The sequence below is a fragment of the Lagenorhynchus albirostris genome, chromosome 1, assembly GCF_949774975.1.
Source record: "Lagenorhynchus albirostris chromosome 1, mLagAlb1.1, whole genome shotgun sequence".
In the NCBI taxonomy this organism is placed as follows: Eukaryota; Metazoa; Chordata; class Mammalia; order Artiodactyla; family Delphinidae; genus Lagenorhynchus; species Lagenorhynchus albirostris.
The window spans coordinates 166,341,719-166,355,834 of NC_083095.1; positions in this window are offsets into that span (position 1 = coordinate 166,341,719).

Consider the following 14,116-nt stretch of genomic DNA (forward strand, 5'->3'; position numbering starts at 1 on the left):
GAGAGACTTAGAGGAAGACAGCCAGGGAAACAATGCAGAACCTTCCAAGAAACACTACTAGTAGGAACACAAGTAAAGGAACTCAACACACATGTGGGTAGAATAAAAATATCCAACATGTGTGCCAATGGAAGTCCTGAAAAAGAGGACAGAGAGAGTGGGGATAAGAACAAACATCAGAGCCAAAGAGAATTTCTTCACAGAAAGTAAAATGCAAAGAAAAAAAAGATATTACCCAGAGAGGGACAATTCTTTGTTTAAGTATATCAATACACTTCTTAATAGAAGAAATTCAAAATAATAACAGCAACAATAATAATTTAGAAGGTACAACATTTTTTAAAGAATATTCCACTGACCAAGGAATACTATTAGTAAAAATAAGGTAATAATTGCAAAACAATGTAAGCAATACCTAAAAAAAATTGTATAATATAGCTAAATTTGTATTTGGAAAAAAATAGGTTGCCATAAATGCATATATTAGAAAACAAGAATAGCAAAATTATTAAGCAGACTTTTCAACAGAAAGAAGTATTTAACTTACCATAAATAAATCCCCAAGTCCAGAATGTTTAACATAGTATGAAGGCACAATTAATGAAATAGAAAACAGAGTATTATTACAGTCAGAAAACTAAGAGTTTATTCTTTTAAAGGTGAAAAAAAGACAAACCTTTGAATAAAAATAAAGATGTATGTAAATAACAAGAAATTAAGTACTGTCATGTAACACATATTTTAAGATAAAAATATATGAATAAGTTATACTGATAAATTTAAGATTTTACATAAAATTGTATTCAAAAATACATAAAGCACAAAAACTATAAGAGAAGCAATAGAAAATTGAAATAGGATTTCAAATCAATGTAATTAAATGAGTAGATTAAAATGTACCCATGAATAAAACACTAGGACCAGATGGGTCTAAGCAATATTTTCCAAACCTTCAAGGAATACAGTCCTATTTTACACAAACTGTCCAAGTGAAAGAGAAAAAAACATTGAAAGTCCCCCCAACTCATAAAATAAGACTGAAATTTCCTTGATTTTAAACCAGGAAGAATGGTTAGGTGCAAGGAAATTTCTAGACCAATCTCTTTTGACTATGAATATAAAATTTCTAAAACAAAGTGTTAGCACACTGATTCCAGAATGTTTAAAAATGATTATACAACATGATTGATTTGGATAACATCAAACTAAGTATGGGTCAACAGCAGAAATGCTCTTGGTTTAATTCTCTGCTCCCACAGAATGACCTTACTAAATAGCACAAATCAGAGCCTCATGATATAGACCACATTTATCAAATAACATTTGTTTCTTTATTTATAATGTTTGTGGTCCCAGTAGGCAGAAATTATATGGAAAACTTAGACTGAAGCAATTATCTTATCATCTGGCAACTTAAAATTTTGAAATGTTATAACTCAGATTTGGAGCTTGGGCTAAATGACAGCCCTTGCCTGAGATATGTGCCATGGTGACCATGAAAAAAGCTTAGTGTTAGAAGGTAAGGCTGGGGCAGTGGGGAAGGGAGAAGGGGGTGCTTGAGAAGGACAGCCCTGGATACCTATAGCCCCAGACCTGGCACTGAACAGCTCAGTCATGGGCAATTCTCACAGTTTCCCTGGGGAAATAACCTCATGGTTCTTTAAGATGACATAAGAGTTTACTTAAAGGTTAAGAATCTCTATATACTCAGAAATAATGGGATTAAATATAGAGACAATATGAATTAAACTTGTGGAATCAATAATTTTGACAAATATAGAAAAATACATATATTAAGTATTTATATTCATCTGTTATCATATTAGAATATATAATATGCTGTCATTTTAATTCCAATTTAAAATTATGTAAGTGAAAAATGTTAATTTGTTGAGTTTTGAAATCTTCTTAAATTTGTAAATGGTACTGAAACAGAGCAAAGAAATTAAAATTGCCATCTTTATTAGGTTATTAGATATTTAATATCTACTTGTGAGCTTGGGAATGCAAATCTATCAGGTAATTGAGGTGATTAAAAATAATTTGAGAGATTGGTTCAAGATGGTGGAGTAGAAGGACATGCGCTCACTCCCTCTTACGAGAGCACTGGAATCACAACTAACTGCTGAACAATCATCAACAGGAAGACACTGGAACTCACCAAAAAACATACCCCACATCAAAAGACAAAGGAGGAGCCACAATGAGATGGTAGGAGGGGCGCAATACAATAAAATCAATTCCCATAACTGCTGGGTGGGTGACTCACAAACTGGAGAACACTTATACCACAGAAGTCCACCCACTGGAGTGAAGGTTCTGAGCCCCACGTCAGGCTTCCCAACCTGTGGGTCCGGAAACGGGAGAAATTCCTAGAGAATCAGACTTTAAAGGCTAGTGGGATTTGATTGCAGGACTTCAACAGGACTGGGGGAAACAGAGACTCCACTCTTGGAGGGCACACACAAAGTAGTGTGCCAAGTGGGACCCAGGGCAAGGAGCAGTGACCCCATAGGAGACTGAATCAGTCCTACCAGCTAGTGTTGGAGGGTCTCCACAGAGGCTGGAGGTGACTGTGGCTCACCATGAGGACAAGGACACTGGCAGCAGAAGTTCTGGGAAGTACTCCTTGGTGTGAGCCCTCCCAGAGTCCGCCATTAGCCCCAACAAAGACTGGGTAGGCTCCAGTATTGGGTCGCCTCAGGCCAAACAACCAACAGGGAAGGAACCAAGCCCCACGCATCAGCAGACAAGCAAATTAAAGTTTTTCTGAGCTCTGCCCACCAGAGCAACACCCAGGTCTACCCACCACCAGTCCCTCACATCAGGAAACTTGCACAAGCCTCTAATATAGCCTCATCCACCAGAGGGTAGACAACAGAAGCAAGAAGAACTATAATCCTGCAGCCTGTGGAACAAAAACCACATTCACAGAAAGACAGACAAGATGAAAGGCAGAGGGCTATGTACCAGGTGAAGGAACAAGATAAAACCCCAGAAAAACAACTAAATAAATGGGAGATAGGACACCTTCCAGAAAAAGAATTCAGAATAATGATAATGAAGATGATCCAGACCTCAGAAAAAGAATGGAGGAAAAGATCGAGAAGATGTAAGAAATGTTTAACAAAGACCTAGAAGAATTAAAGAACAAACAAACAGAGATGAACAATACAATAACTGAAATGAAAAACACACTAAAAGGAATCAATAGCAGAATAACTGAGGTAGAAGAACAGATAAGTGACCTGGAAGATAGAATGGTGGAATTCACTACTGCAGAACAGAATAAAAAAAAAAGAATGAAAAGAAATGAAGACAGCCTAAGAGACCTCTGGGACAACATTAAATGCAACAACATTCACATTATACGGGTTCCAGAAGGAGAAGAGAGAGAGATAGGACCCAAGAGAATATTTGAAGAGATTATAGTTGAAAACTTCCCTAACATGGGAAAGGAAATAACCACCCAAGTCCAGGAAGCGCAGAGAGTCTGAGGCAGGATAAACCCACATTTATCTCGGCATGCCAAGACGCATAGTAATCAAATTGACAAAACTTAAAGAAAAAGAAAAATTATTGAAAGCAACAAGGGAAAAATGACAAATAATATACAAGGAAACTCCCATAAGGTTAACAGCTGATTTCTCAGCAGAAATTCTACAAGCCAGAAGGGAGTGGCATGATATATTTAAAGTGATGAAAGGCAAGAACCAACAACAAAGATTACTGTACCCGGCAAGAATCTCATTCAGATTCGACAGAAATCAAAAGCTTTACAGACAAGCAAAAGCTAAGAGAATTCAGCACCACCAAACCAGCTCTACAAAAAAATGCTAAAGGAACTTCTCTAAGTGGAAAACACAAGAGAAGAAAAGGACCTACAAAAAAAACCCCATAACAATTAAGAAAATGGTAATAGGAACATACCTATCGATAATTACCTTAAATGTCAATGGATTAAATGCTCCAACCAAAAGACACAGGCTGGCTGAATGGATACAAAAACAAGACCCATATATATGCTGTCTACAAGAGACGCACTTCAGACCTAGGGACACATAGAGACTGAAAGTGAGGGGATGGAAAAAGATATTCCATGCAAATGGAAATCAAAAGAAAGCTGGAGTAGCAATACTCATATCAGATAAAATAGACTTTAAAATAAAGAATGTTACAAGAGACAAGGAAGGACACTACATAATGATTAGGGATCAATCCAAGAAGAAGATATAACAATTATAAATATATATGCACCCAACATAGGAGGACCTCAATACATAAGGCAACTGCTAACAGCTCTAAAAGAGGAAATCAACAGTAACACAATAATAGTGGAGGACTTTAACACCTCACTTACACCAATGGACAGATCATCCAAACAGGAAATTAATAAGGAAACACAAGCTTTAAATGACACAATAGACCAGATAGATTTAATTGATATTTATAGGACATACCATCCAAAACAGCAGATTATCCTTTCTTCTCAAGTGCACACAGAACATTCACCAGGATAGATCACATCTTGGGTCACAAATAAAGTGTCACTAAATTTAAGAAAATTTAAATTATATCAAGCATCTTTTCTGACCACAGTACTATAAGATTAGAAATAAACTACAGGGGAAAAAATGTAAAAAATACGAACACATGGGGGCTAAACAATACATTACTAAATAACCAAGAGATCAATGACGAAATCAAAAAATACCTAGAGACAAATTACAATGAAAACATGACGATCCAAAACCTATGGGATGCAGCAAAAGCAGTTCTAAGAGGGAAGTTTATAGCAATGCCAGCCTAACCTTAACAATCTAAGCTTAAACCCTAAGAAACTAAAGAAAAAAGAACAAACAAAACTCAAAGTTAGTAGAAGGAAAGAAATCATAAAGATCAAAGCAGAAATAAATGAAAAAGAAACAAAGAAAACAATAGCAAAGATCAATAAAACAAAAGCTTGTTCTTTGAGAAGATAAAAAAAATTGATAAACCATTAGCCAGACTCATCAAGAAAAAGAGGGAGAGGACTCAAATCAATAAAATTAGAAATGAAAAAGAAGTTACAAAAGACACTGCAGAAATACAAAGCATCCTAAGAGACTACTACAAGCAACTCTATGCCAATAAAATGGACAACTTGGAAGAAATGGACAAATTTTTAGAGAGGTATAACCTTCCAAGACTGAACCAGGAAGAAATAGAAAATAGGGACAGACCAATCACAAGTAATGAAATTGAAACTGTGATTAAAAATTTTCCAACAAACAACAGTCCAGGACCAGATGGCTTCACAGGTGAATTCTATCAAACATTTAGAGAAGAGCTAACACTCATCCTTCTCAAACTCTTTCAAAAAATTGCAGAGGAAGGAACACTCCCAAACTCATTCTATGAGGCCACCATCACCCTGATACCAAAACCAGACAAAGATACTACAAAAAAAGAAAATTACAGACCAATATCACTGATGAATATAGATGCAAAAATCCTCAACAAAATACTAGCAAATAGAATCCAACAACACATTAAAAGTATCATACACCATGATCAAGTGGGATTTATCCCAGAGATGCAAGGATTCTTCAATATATGTAAATCAATCAATGTGATACACCATATTAACAAACTGAAGAATAAAAACCATAGGATCATCTCAATAGATGCAGAAAAAGCTTTTGACAAAATTCAACACCCATTTATGATAAAAACTCTCCAGAAAGTGGGCAGAGAGGGAATCTACCTCAACATAATAAAGGCCATATACGACAAACCCACAGCAAACATCATTCTCAATGGTGAAAAACTGAAAGCATTTCCTCTAAGATCAGGAACAAGACAAGGATGTCCACTCTCACCACTATTATTCAACATAGTTTTGGAAGTCTTAACAACAGCAATCAGAGAAGAAAAAGAAATAAAAGGAATACAAATTGGAAAAGAAGAAGTAAAACTGTCACTGTTTGCAGATGACATGATACTATACATAGAGAATCCTAAAGATGCCACCAGAAAACTACTAGAGCTAATCAATGAATTTGGTAAAGTTGCAGGATACAAAATTAATGCACAGAAATCTCTTGCATTCCTATACACTAATGATGAAAAATCTGAAAGAGAAATTAAGGAAACATTCCCATTTCCCCATTTACCACTGCAACAAAAAGAATAAAATACCTAGGAATAAATCTACCTAGGGAGACAAAAGACCTGTATGCAGAAAACTATAAGACAAAAAGGAAAAAAAATCCATTTTGAGTTTATTTTTGTGTATGGTTTAGTTTTCTTTTTTATGAATTTTAGAATTTTATTTATCTTTTTATACAGCAGGTTCTTATTAGATATCCATTTTATACATATTAGTGTATACATGTCAATCCCAATAGCCCAAACTATAATTCAAAAAGAGTCATGTACCAAAATGTTCATTGCAGCTCTATTTACAATAGCCAGGACATGGAAGCAACCTAAGTGTCCATCAACAGATGAATGGATAAAGAAGATGTGGCACATATATACAATGGAATATTACTCAGCCATAAAAATAAACGAAATTGAGTTATTTGTAGTGAGGTGGATGGACCTAGAGTCTGTCATACAGAGTGAAGTAAGTCACAAAGAGAAAAACAAATACTGTATGCTAACACATATATATGGAATCTAAGAAAAAAAAAAAAAGGTCATGAAGTACCTAGGGGTAAGATGGGAATAAAGACACAGACCTACTAGAGCATGGACTTGAGGATATGGGGAGGGGGACGGGTAAGCTGTGACAAAGTGAGACAGTGGCATGGACATATACACACTACCAAATGTAAAGTATATAGCTAGTGGGAAGCAGCCGCATAGCACAGGGAGATCAGCTAGGTGGTTTGTGACCACCTAGAGGGGTGGGATAGGGAGGGTGGGAAGAAGGGAGACGCAAGAAGGAAGAGGTATGGGAACATATGTATATGTATAACTGATTCACTTTGTTATAAAGCAGAAACTAACACCATTGTAAAGCAATTATACTCCAATAAAGATGTTAAAAAAAAGAAAAATAATTTGAATACATTACTTTTATAGACACAGTTTGAAATGCTTAAAGGTATTTAATTAATCTACAAGCTTTAGATTATGGTTAAGAACTTGAGTTTTTTATTTCAGTAATTTGATTGATTTAGTATTTAAACTAATGTAATACTGGAATGACTTTTACTTTGGCCAAAAATCTATCCTTGTAGACAACCCCTCAATCCCCGTCCCAGAAACAAACTTAACAAGAAACCACCTTTCGCATCAACAAGTTCACTAGCAGATTCAGAATTTAAAATATGGTAATAATTTATGATTCAAAAAATCTTTCATAAAATTTAACCCCTATATATGATATGATGTGGGGGGATGTTCTCAGAAGCTTTAGGGAAGGAGCACTAGAAAAAATTGTTCTTCTTCACTCATAGACAGTATATCTCAAAAGTCCACAGTAACCCCAATACGCAGTGGTGAAATCTTAGAATCATTTCCACTATGAGTTGGGAGCAATATCAGTCATCAAGTTCAATACCAGATTTTCTATTTAACATCATCTGGAGGTGCTAGACAATGCAACAATACACGAAAATGAAATAACAGTTATACAGCTTGGAAAAGAATAGTAAAATCTTAATACTTTACAAAATGTCTCATTTTCTACTTAAAAAAATTAAAATAAGTTACAGAAAAATATTAAAGCTAATAAGAGAATTTCATCCATTGTGGCAGCATACAAAATCAATGTACATTGTCAATGGCATCTGCAAACACTAATAAAAATTGGAAGACATGATTTTAAAAGATATAATGTAATACCAAAAACTATATATGAGAATACATATAACTAATTCAAAGAATTTTATATAGAATAAGTAAACATATTAAGAGGTTTAAAAGAAGATCTAAGTGAATAGAGAGTGAATTCCATATGTGTCCTGGAAGAATAATTTTGTAGAGATTCTAACTCTCTCCCAAATTAGCTATAATTTCAATGCTATTACAACCAGAATCTAGTAGGTTGGTTTTATTAGACATGTACCAATAAACACATGAAATGTGTATTAATATGCATATGAAAAATACAGGGCAAAATAATTTTTAGAAATCTACATCTGTGGGGAACTTACTGAGTGTCAGACACTTTCCTAAGTACTTTAAATATAGTAACTCTTTTGAATCTGTAAAACCCCTAGGAGATAATGATATCAACTACATTCAGAGGAGCTGATTGGTTAAGCAACTTGGCCAAGATCGGAGAATCAGTGTCAGAGCAAGAGTCTGAACTCTTTATCACTTTGCTTCTCCAGTAAACAAACAAAAATATGCAGCTAAGAACAATTTAAAGAAGAACAAAGGAAGACTCATTTCACAAAGTATCTATACTTAGTTAAATGCAATGGAAAAGAGACATCCTAGTGGAGGGATAGAAAAATAGACCAATGGGATAGAAACGAAAGCCATGAAAGGGACTCATTTATACACCAGGACTCCACACATGATAAAGACTGAACTACATGTGAGAATTTAAAGGAGGCGTTATTCACAAGTTGTCTGGGAATACCGTCTATTCATTAGAAATCCACATTAGATTAGATCCCTACCTTGCAAGGTGCAGAAAAATAAAACCAAAATAGACTAAAGGTCTCAATATAAACATACAAATTATAATGATTTTGAAGTAAAAGTAGGAAAGTATCTTTGTGACACTTGGGAAAGAAGAATTTTTTTAGGGAAATCTTAGAAACCAAATGCTATGGAGAAAAATAAAAGATTGATAAATTTGATTTTATTAAAATTCAAAACATCTCCAAGAAAAAGATATAATAAACAAGCTGAATAAAATAGACCACACACTAGAAAAAGATGTCTACCGTCTATTTAAGCAAGAAAAGATTACTATAAGAATAGACTGAACTCCTACAAATCCATAGAGAAAACTACATAGGAAAAGAGATGAAAAGGAGAGTAACAGAACAAAAAGTGGAATTGCTAATAAACTCATAAAAGGTGATGGTTGGCTTCATTAGTAATCAGAGATATATAAATAAGCCACAAAGTAAATACAATTAAATACCCAAAACACAGGAACAGATTAATGTCTGATAACAGAGTTTTGTCTCAAAGGGAGGAAACAGGATTGTACCTTGTTTGAGGGGGTGTAAATTGGTACAATGGTCTCAGGCAGCAACTTGGCAACATGTGGGAAAGCTGAAATGCACATATGCTAACCAGCCATCCTTTAAGTTAATGGTGGACCTTAGAGAATAGTCCCATCCATGTTCACTACATGCACAGAACTACTCTTTGTAGCGGTGTTTGAGAGAGGGCAAAAGTGGAAACAACGTAACCATCACTTAGAAGGTGAGCACATAATAACCTGATTTATTCATACAGTGGCATTTCATACAGCAGCTAAACTAAATGAACTGAATCTATATTTGCTTAGGTAAATCCCACAATTATGAAGTATAGAGCAGAAAGCAAAGTTGCAAAAAGATATAAGAATAAAATATATATAACTTTTAAAAATTTCTGCAGTGTATATTATTTACAGATGCTTTTTCTAGGTACTAGAAGTACAGATGCAAATATAGGAAAGGTAAAACTATAATTCCAAACGGTGGTTAATTCTGAACTGTGATGGGGAGTGAAAAGATCATGTGAGGATTTTGTTTCATTTTTTAAGAACGATACAGAGATATAAAAACTCAAAGGGATAAAGAGAAAAGGAGAAGGTCTATGTGTGTGTGAAATGAAGCAAATTATTAATGATTTTTTAATCTCGGTGGGGGATACATAAGTATGTCTGATACTATTTTCTGTATTTTGGGGCATCTTTAGAATGCATCAGTAATTATAAAAAAATATGTGAATGGTTTATATCAATATACTCTAGAATTATATAAGTACTTTAGAAAAAATGTGAGGTTGTATGTGGATGTATGTGGGAAACAAGTGCAATAGAATATATACAATAGTGCTGATTATACCAAATGTTCCTTAAATCTAGAACAGAGTTTCTACATTATTTTGATCTAAGTTTAATGTAAAATAATAATCTGATTTTATAGCAATTGCAAAGATCTTGGAGTATTAGTGTAACAGTTTTAACACATGCAATTGCTGCTGTCATTTCCATGGTATGCCTGGGCAAGATTTATTTTTGAAAAATGTATAAAGAGAGAAATATGAAATCCAGATGTATATAATGTGCAAATAATTTTAAAAAATAAGTACAGCCTGCAAAAATAATATTTAATATAATTTAATAAAAAATACTACTGAATTTTATTGAAAAGTGCTGAATTTATCATGATGGAAGATTCACTGAAACATTCTGAGAAAGTACTTAAAATATTAAGTTTATAGGTATATATAATGTATAGATATACATGAGAAAGTGAGAATGGGGAGGAAGGGAGACAGGGAGGGAGGGATGAAGGGAAGGAGAGAGAAAGAGAGACAGAGATTCAGAGAGAGGATGATTTGGAAAATTAAATGTGCTAGATTATATATTTTTAAAACCTCTTTGAATGCATCACATATTGGGCAGGAAGTAAGGACAGTCTTCAGAGGCTCCTCAACGACAACAGAGCAGGAATTCCAAGAGATGGGGAAGCCCAAACCAAAAGCTGCTTCAGTTATCATCAGAACCTGTGGTCTGCAGCAAGCACGGGGAAGGCATGGGGTCAGGAGATAGCCTGGGGATTCTGCAAACTGAGAAGTGAGCTCGGCACCCCTTCCTCTAGCTCCCCAGGGCAGTCACCTCCTGGGTACCTGGAGAGTGACACCTTTAGTGGATAAACAAAACACAAAATGAAAATGGAGGCTTCAGGGAAAGCTGCTTCTCTAGATCTTGGAAACCCTATAACCTCAGGCTGGCTTTTGGTAGCAATACCAACCAGGTTGCTTGGCCTTCCTCAGTCAACAGAAATTGACTGGAGGCCAGACAAGAAACTCAGGCAAGGCTTTATTGGGGCTCCCGTGCTGGCTGCAGGAGGGAGCGAAAACAAGTAACAGGTTCCCTTGCTTGCTCCTCAAGGAGGGGCGAGCTCGTTCCCTATATGGGGTGAGGGTAAGTGTGTGTCCAGGGGTCACGCCGGAGTGGTGGCTTAGGTGGTGTGCCCACCCCTTTGTGGTGTTGAGTGCAGAGGGGCACGTGTAGTACTCTGCTGTTGTTCTGACACCCAGTCTTTGCTCCTGGTTCTTCAGAAATGGCAGTTGAGCTTTTTTGTCCTTTTGTACCTTTTGAGTCCAGAATTTGCCCCATCTGAGCATGCACACAGTTATTTTTAGTCCCATACAGTTTCTTTGTATTTTGTAGCTCGAGGAGAGGTGTGTTCAGCTGCAAGCATTGCAGCACTGCAGCAAAGGGTCCCAGGTCCCAGCCTGTCTCAGTAATAGGAGCTAGAATTCCCACCTTGTGTCAGGCTAAAAGGAAAATGGGATTTTAATGTAAAGTAATCCTGGGTTAAAACTGTGTATGTAGCGCAGGCACCTGGAAGAAGCAACCAGAAATTCTCTCTTAAGGAAGGTACCCTAAAGCTCCATGAAGAAATAGGAAATGTCAAACTCCAAGCACTGAAAATATTTAAATTTTCCGACATAAATACATAAAAGAAGTCAGTCTAGAAGGTATAAAAATATAAATGAAAATATTAGCGAAGTGTAAAAGGCTGCTAAAATGAAACAGACTTGAAAAATAACCTACAAATTTTACAAATAAAAAAATAACTGAGATTAAAAACTGATTGTAATTGACTTTAAAACCAAGTATGTGTGTAATCCAAGCAAAAATCTTAGTGACTTGGTAAGTATACTTGAAAAAAAAAAAAGAATTCTCTGAATGTAGGCCAGAAACATGAACAAGGAGCATTTTATAAAAAGGGGAAGGAGCAGAAGCACACATGACAGACTGAGAATGTCCAACATATATCAAATTGGACTTGAGAAAGAGAACACCAAGAAAATGGTGGGGGAGACAAGGTTCCAAGACACAATTGCTGAGCATCTTGAGATGCAAAGCCAGTAAGCCCAGTGAACTCCCTATCTGTGAATACTGTAGACAAGCCATAGGGCACCAAAGGCAGTGAAGATATTTTATACTTCAGAATAAATAACATGAAAGACAAGTTCCACAGAGTAACGACAATGAAACAGATAGAGGACTTCTCATCAGCGACAGCTAATGCCAGAAGGCAGCGGAACAGTCTCCTCAAAATGCTGAGAAAAAAAATCTGTCAATCTGGTATTTTATACTCAGTGAACTCAAGAATGAGAACAAAATAAATAATATGTTCTTTTAAACAAAAACTGAGAGTTTATCACCAACAAACTCTCATTATAGAAACGTTTAGAAAAAAAGCAAAATGATTCCATATGGACAGTGTGAATACTGTACAGGAGGTGTGGTGAGCAAAGAAGTGAAGAATGTGTGTAAATAGTTTACAAAGGCATCACTAGTACAAAGCAATAAAAGAGTGTCTAATTTGTGACATTAGAATATGACCAAACTATTTGAAAACATTGTATGAGTTGAAAAAGCTGATCACAGTTAAAGTAATTTAAGGTTCTTGAGTTATTTGAGAGTGTGGTATTAACAGGGCTCAAATTTTGACTTCATGAAGTAAAATGCACATGCTAAAATTCCTATGATACCCTTAAACAAACAGAAATTTGAATTTATAGTTTTTTAAAGGGTAGAGGAAAAATAGGGATAAACTCCCCAACTAATCCACACAATGGCTGCAGGAAGAAAAGTAAAACATAGAAAAAGCAGGAATGAGATAGTAGAAATAAATCTAACTATAAGGTAATCACCATAAATGGCAAAGAACTGAGTCATCCAGTTAAAAACAAAGATTGTCAGGCTCGATTAAAAATATCCAGCCATATGCTCTTTACAAAAGACACACCTAAAATAAATTTGAAAAATTTGCATCGTACAAAACACGGAAAGCAATCCAGCTAGTGTGCTTATAAAAATATAAATAAGCAAACAATTAGATATCTAAAATCATTCTGACAAAATGCTATCTCAAGAAGAAATAAAAGTGTAAGTTATCCTGTATCATTAAAGAAATTAACTCAGTAATTCACAACATTTCCACCAAGAAAATAATAATCTCAGAGAATATTTTTGAGATCTACCAAACATACAGAAAATCTAATTCCTTTTAAAGAAATCTTTCCAGAATACATGAAAAGAGGAAATGTTCTTAAAGTATTTTATGAGACAAATGATGCCTTACTATCACAACCAGAATAATGCAATAGAAGTGAGGAAATGTGGTGTCCAATCTCACAAGTAGGTCAAAAAAAATGTAGGATCACCCCTGCAAGTTTTTTAACATAAGAAAAATAATTTAGGTAATTTACCACATCAACAAATTAACAGAAATAAGCCAAGTGATCACCTTATTAATGCAGAAAAAATATGTGATAAACTTGAACAATCACTCATGATAAAAATGTTAGCAAATTGAGAATAGAAGATTTCTTTAATCCAATAGACATTTTCTACAAAAATCCCTGTAACAACCATCCTGTTTCATGGTGGAATGTAAATATTCCCTTTACTATCAGGTCATCTGTGCCCAAAACAAGCATGTTTGCTTTTCTCTGCACCATTGTTAGCCATTACAGTGTGATTAGAAAAATCAAAATTATGGGGATTAAAAAAGAAGCTACACATAAGCTATTGTTTAGAAATCACATGATGGTTTTAGCCCAAAATACACACATATAACTGGGATTAATAAGACACACTAGCAGTGTTTTAAGACATAGAAATAAACAACACAAAATGTCAGCAAAAACCAATACACAATGAGATTTTTAAGAATACATTTTTTTAGGAAAATGTATATGTATTAGATATCTAAAAGTGAATTACTTTAGAAGATGTGAAATAATTATGGAGAATACTATAAAATCATTTTAATACAAAAAAAAACCCTTGAAAATATCTAATACATGAAGAGTTTTGCCATGATCTTACATATTTAATCCCGTAAAAAATTCAGTTATCTCCAAACTGTTCCCTAAATCAGTGTAATTCTACCAAAATTCCAGCCATTGTTTCATGAATTGTATA